The following is a 7,595-nucleotide window of genomic DNA, read 5'->3' on the forward strand; positions in this document are numbered from 1 at the left end:
TGTAATACCCCAAAATACGATAATACAAAACTGTAATACACTATTACACTAAAATACACTATAACGCACCACAAAACATTTAGCGTATTATATCATTCGCGTTGTCACACCATAACACTATGTTACTGTAGTATTGTAGTGGGTTATACTGTGTTCCAGTTTATGTTATAGTGTGTTCCATTGTATTATAGTCTTAAAGTATGTTATAGGTTGTTTAGTATGTCGTTTATAGTGTTACAGCGTATTATAGCCATAACTTATTATAGATTGCGTTAAAGTACTAAATTACGCAATTACACACTATAACATAACGATAGCACACTATGGGAACGTCAAACACAACGTAATACACTTTAACACGGATACTATACACTATTACACACTATAACATACTTTAATCTTGTACACAGGGACGGGGTGTACACCTGCACGGTGCTACGTGTACACGCGGACGGGGTGTACACGGGGACGGGTTGTTCACGGGGACGGAGCAGCGTGTACACCCCGTCCCCGTGTACTCCCGGTCCCCGTGTACACGTTGCCCCGTCCCCGAGTACATCCCGTCCCCGTGTACACGCTGCCATTATAGCATCCGCGTTGTCACACAGCAATACACCTTAACACTATGTTACATTATAACGCATTAGAAAACGCATTAGAAAATGCATTATAATGTAGTGGGTTCCAGGTTAAGTTACAGTGTGTTCCATTGTATTATAGTCTTAAAGTATGTTATAAGTTGTTTAGTATGTCGTTTATAGTGTTACAGCGTATTATAGTCATCATTTATTATACATTGCGTTAAGGTGCTATGGTATAACCCTAACATACTTTAATACACTCTTCTGCACTAAAACACGCATAACGATACACTGGAAGACAGTATATTCCACTAAAGTAAACTATAATACACTAGAATAGACTATAAATGAGACAAGACGAACTGCAATACCCCAGAATACGATAATACAAACTGTAATACACTATTACACTAAAATACACTATAACGCACCACAAAACATTTAGCATATTATATCATCCGCGTTGTCACACCATAACACTATGTTACTGTAGTATTGTAGTGGGTTATACTGTGTTCCAAGTTATGTTATAGTGTATTCCATTGTATTATAGTCTTAAAGTATGTTATAGGCTGTTTAGTATGTCGTTTACAGTGTTACAGCGTATTATAGTCATAACTTATTATAGATTACGTCAAAGTGCTATGGTATAGCCCTAACATACTTTAACATACTTTAATACACTGTTTTCATAACATGACACACTATAACACTCTTACGCAATTACACAAAATATTTTAGCGCATTATAGCATCCGCGTTGTCACACAGCAATACACCTTAACACACACAAGATACACAAGTAAATACTAAATTACGCAATTACACACTATAACATAACGATAGCACACTATGGCAACGTGAAACACAACGTAATACACTTTAACACGGATACTATACACTTTTACACACAGTAACACACAAAATAACTAGAACACATAATAAAATATAATACACACTATAATACACTGGGACATTTGAGCGCATTATAGCATCCGCGTTGTCACACAGCAATACACCTTAACACTATGTAACATTATAACGCATTAGAAAATGCATTATAATGTACTGTGGTATTGTAGTGGGTTCCAGGTTATTGCGTGAAAGTGCTATGGTATAGCCCTAACATACTTTAACATACTTTAATACACTGTTTTAAATAACGATACACTCTTCTGCACTAAAACACGCTGAAACACAATGTAACCCACTATAACACACTATCATACACGAAAACACATTACAATACACTACAACACGATAATATACTATAATACGCTAAAACGGACACTAGAACATTGATGCACTGTTAAATAATAAATTATGCAATTCCACACTAACATACGATAGCATAATACACACACTATGGCAACGTGAAACACAACGTAATACACACTATAACATACTTTAATCTACTGTAACACACAAAATAACACTAGAGCACAAAATAAAATATAATACACGCTATAATACATTGGGACAGTAGAGTCCACTAAAGTAAACTATAATACACTAGAATAGCCTATAAATGCGATAAGACGAACTGCAATACCCCAGAATACGATAATACAAACTGTAATACACTATTACACTAAAATACACTATAACGCACCACAAAACATTTAGCATATTATATGATCCGCGTTGTCACACCATAACACTATGTTACATTATAACGCATTAGATAATGCGTTATAATGTACTGTAGTATTGTAGTGGGTTATACTGTGTTCCAGGTTATGTTATAGTGTGTTCCATTGTATTATAGTCTTAAAATATGTTATAGGTTGTTTAGTATGTCGTTTATAGTGTTACAGCGTATTATAGTCATAACTTATTATAGATTGCGTTAAAGTACTATGGTGTAGCCCCAACATACTTTAACATACTTTAATACACTGTTTACATAACATGACACACTATAACACTCTTCTGCACTAAACCACGCTGAAACACAATGTAACCCACTATAACACACTATCATACACGAAAACACATTACAATGCACTACAACACGATAATATAATATAATACCCTAAAACGGACTCTAGAGCACTGACACGCACAAGATACACTAGTAAATACTAAATTACGCAATTACACACTATAACATACGATAGCATAATACACACACTATGGCAAAGTCAAACACAACGTAATACACTTTATCACGGATACTATACACTATTACACACTATAACATACTTTAATCTACTGTAACACACAAAATAACACTAGAGCACAAAATAAAATATAATACACGCTATAATACATTGGGACAGTAGAGTCCACTAAAGTAAACTATAATACACTAGAATAGCCTATAAATGCGATAAAACGAACTGTAATACCCCAGAATACGATAATACAAACTGTACTACACTATTGCACTAAAATACACTATAACGCACCACAAAACATTTTAGCGCTTTATAGCATCCGCGTTGTCACACAGCAATACACCTTAACACACACAAGATACACTAGTAAATACTAAATTACGCAATTACACACTATAACATAACGATAGCACACTATGGCAACGTGAAACACAACGTAATACACTTTAACACGGATACTATACACTATTACACACAATAACATACTTTAATCTATTGTAACACACAAAATAACTAGAACACATAATAAAATATAATACACACTATAATACACTGGGACATTTTAGCGCATTATAGCATCCGCGTTGTCACACAGCAATACACCTTAACACTATGTTACATTATAACGCATTAGAAAATGCATTATAATGTACAGTAGTGGGTTCCAGGTTAAGTTACAGTGTGTTCCATTGTATTATAGTCTTAAAGTATGTTATAGGTTGTTTAGTATGTCGTTTATAGTGTTACAGCGTATTATAGTCATCATTTATTATACATTGCGTTAAAGGGCTATGTATTAAAGCTTTAACATACTTTAATACATTGTTTACATAACGACACACTCTTCTGCACTAAAACACGCTGAAACACAATGTAACCCACTATAACACACTATCATACACCCGTCCACGTGTACACCCCGTCCCCGTGTACACGCTGCCCCGTCCCCGTGTACATGCAGCCACGTCCCTGTTTGCTCGCAGCCCCGTCCCCGTGTACGCCCCGTCCCCGTGTACACGCTGCCCCGTCCCCGTGTACACCTCGTCGCCGTGTTACACACCGTCCCCGTGTAAGCCCCCCGTCCCCGTGTACGCTCTGTACCCGTGTACACGCTGCCCCGTCCCCGTGTACACCTCGTCCCCGTGTACACCCCCTCCCTGTGTACACGCAGCCCCGTCCCCGTGTACACCACGTCCCCGTGTACACCCCGTCCCCGTGTACACACCGTCCTCGTGAATGCTCCGCCCCGTGTACACCCGTCCCCGTGTACACGCTTCCCTGTCAACGTATACATCCTGTCCCCGTGTACTCCCCGTCCCTGTGTACACGCTGCCCCGTCCCCGAGTACACGCAGCCCTGTCCCCGTGTACACGCTGCGCCGTCCCCGTATACACCCCGTCCCCGTGTACACCCCGTCCCCGTGTACACGCTGCCCGGTCCCCTTGTACACGCTGCCAAGTCCCTGATTACTCGCAGCCCCGTCCCCGTGTACGCCCCTTCCCCGTGTACACCCCGACCCCGTGTACACACCGTCCCCGTGTACACGATTCCCCGTCCCGTGTACATGCAGCCACGTCCCCGTGTACGCCCGTCCCCGTATACGCCCCGTCCCCGTGTACACCCCGTCCCCGTGTACACGCTGCCCCGTCACCCTGTACACGCAGCCCCGTCCCCGTTTACACGCAGCCCCGTCCCCGTGTACACCCCGTCCCCGTGTACACGCTGCCCCGTCACCGTGTACACGCAGCCTCGTTCCCGTTTACACGCAGCCCCGTCCCCGTGTACTCCCCGACACCGTGTACACACCGTCCCCGTGTACACGATAACCCGTCCCCGTGTACACGCTGCCCGGTCCCCGTGTACACGCTGCCCCGTCCCCGGGGACGGGGTGTACACGGGGACGGGGCAGCGTGTACACGGGGACGGGGTGTACACGGGGACGGGGTTTACACGGGGACGGGGCAGCGTGTACACGGGGACGGGGCAGCGTGTACACATGGACGGGGCAGCGTGTACGCGGGGACGGGGTGTACAAGGGGACGGGTGTACACGGGGACGGGGTGTACAAGGGGACGGGACTGCTTGTACACGGGGACGGGGTGTGCACGGGGACGGGTGTACACGGGAACGGGTTGTACACGGGGAAATGGTGTACACAGGGACGAGGCTGCGTGTAGACGGGGACGGGGTGTACAAGGGGACGGGGTGTTTACGGGGACGGGCGAACGTGTACACGGAACGGGGTGTGCACGGGGACGGGGTGTACACGGGGACGGGGTGTATACGGGGACGGGCGAACGTGTACACGGAACGGGGTGTGCACGGGGACGGGGTGTACACGGGGACGGGGCTACGTGTACACGGGGACGGGGCAGCGTGCACACGAGGATGGTGTGTACACGGGGAGGGGGCAGCGTGCACACGGGGACGGGGCATACACGTGTACGGGGTGTACACGGGGACGGGGTGTACACGGGAAAGGGGTGTACACGGGGACGGGGTGTACACGGGGACGGAATGTACACGGGGATGGGGTATACACGGGGACGGGGAGCACACGGGGACGGGGTGTACACGGGGACGGGGAGTACACGGGGACGGGGTGTACACGAGACTGGGGCGTCGTGTACACTGGGACGGGGTGTACACGGGGACGTGGTGTACACGGGGACGGGGCTGCGTGTACACGGGGACGGGGTGTACACGGGGACGGGGTGTACACGGGGACGGGGCAGCGTGTACACGGGGACGGGGTGTACACGGGGACGGGGTTTACACGGGGACGGGGCAGCGTGTACACGGGGACGGGGCAGCGTGTACACATGGACGGGGCAGCGTGTACGCGGGGACGGGGTGTACAAGGGGACGGGTGTACACGGGGACGGGGTGTACAAGGGGACGGGACTGCTTGTGCACGGGGACGGGGTGTACACGGGGACGGGTGTACACGGGGACGGGGTTGTACACGGGGATGGGGCATCGTGTACACTGGGACGTGGCTGTGTGTACACGGGGACGGGGTATACACGGGGACGGAGCAGCGTGTATCGGGGACGGGGCACCGTGTACACGGGGACGGGGAGTACACGGGGACGGGGTGTACACGGGTACGGGGTGTACACGGGCACGGGGGTGTACACGTGGACGGGGTGTACACGGGGACGTGGTGTACACGGGGACGGGGCTGCGTGTACACGGGGACGGGGTATACACGGGGACGGGGTGTACACGGGGACGGGGTGTACACGGGGACGGGGCAGCGTGTATACGGGTACGGGGTGTACACGGGGACGGGGTGTACACGTGGACGGGGCTACGTGTACACGGGGACGGGGCAGCGTGTGCACGGGGACGGGGTGTACACGGGGACGGGTGTACACGGGGACGGGACAGCGTGTACACGGGGACGGGGTGTACACGAGGACGGGGCAGCGTGTACACGGGGACCGGGCAGCGTGCACACGGGGACGGGGTGTACACGGGGACGGTGTGTATACGGGGACGGCGCAGCGTGTACACGGGGACAGGGTGTACACGGGGACGGGGGCATCGTGTACACGGGGATGGGGCGTACACAGGGACGGACCAGCGTGTACACGGGGATAGCGTGTACACGAGGACGGGACGTACACGGGGACGGGTCAACGTGTACACGGGGACGGGTGTACACGAGGACAGGGCGTACTCGGGGACGGGGCGTACACGGGGACGGGGCATCGTGTACACGGGGACGGGTGTACACGTGGACGGGGTGTACACGGGGACGGGGTGTACAAGGGGGACGGGGCTGCGTATACACGGGGACGGGGCAGCGTGCACACGGGTTGGGTTGTACACGGGAACGGGGCAGCTTGTACACGGGGACGGGGCATACACGGGTACGTGGTGTACACGGGGATGGGGTGTACACGGGGACGGGGAGTACACGGGGACGGGATGTACACGGGGACGGGGCGTCGTGTACACGGGGACGGGGTGTACACGGGGACGGGGCTGCGTGTAAACGGGAACGGGGCTGCGTGTACACGGTGACGGGGCAGCGTGTACACGTGGACGGGGTGTACACGGGGATGGGGTGTACACGGGGACGGAGCAGCGTGTACTCGGGGACGGGGCAGCGTGTACACGGGGACGGGGAGTACACGTTGACGGGGAAGCGTGTACACGGGGACGGGGTGTACACGGGGACGGGGTGTACACGAGGACGGAGTGTACACGGGGACGGGGCAGCGTGTATAAGGGTACGGGGTGTACACGGGGACGGGTTGTACACGTGGACGGGTCTACGTGTACACGGGGGACGGGGCAGCGTGTACACGGGGGACGGGTGTACACGGGGACGGGTGTACACGGGGACGGGACAGCGTGTACACGGGGACGGGGTGTACACGAGGACGGGGCAGCGTGTACACGGGGACCGGGCAGCGTGTACAAGGGGACGGGGTGTACACGGGGACGGGGGTGTATACGGGGACGGCGCAGCGTGTACATGGGGACGGGGTGTACACGGGGATGGCGCATCGTGTACACTGGGACGTGGCTGCGTGTACACGGGGACGGGGTGTACACGGGGACAGAGCAGCGTGTACTCGGGGACGGGGCAGCGTGTACACGGGGACGGGGAGTACACGGGGACGGGGTGTACACGTTGACGGTTAATCTCAGATATCTAACAAGGATTAATGATCACAGAATCATTGATAGCTGATGATTTATTTCAAAGATGGTGAGGAGTCGGCACAGGAGGAAGATCACAGTAAAACACCTGATACCGTATCGCGGACCGTACTAATGACCGTGCATGTGCATTACTGGAGTATAGATAATAGACAATAGACAATAGGTGCAGCAGTAGGCCATTCGGCTCCTCGAGCCAGCACCACCATTCAATGTGA

Source organism: Rhinoraja longicauda, chromosome 39 (genome assembly GCF_053455715.1).
Source record: "Rhinoraja longicauda isolate Sanriku21f chromosome 39, sRhiLon1.1, whole genome shotgun sequence".
In the NCBI taxonomy this organism is placed as follows: domain Eukaryota; kingdom Metazoa; phylum Chordata; class Chondrichthyes; order Rajiformes; family Arhynchobatidae; genus Rhinoraja; species Rhinoraja longicauda.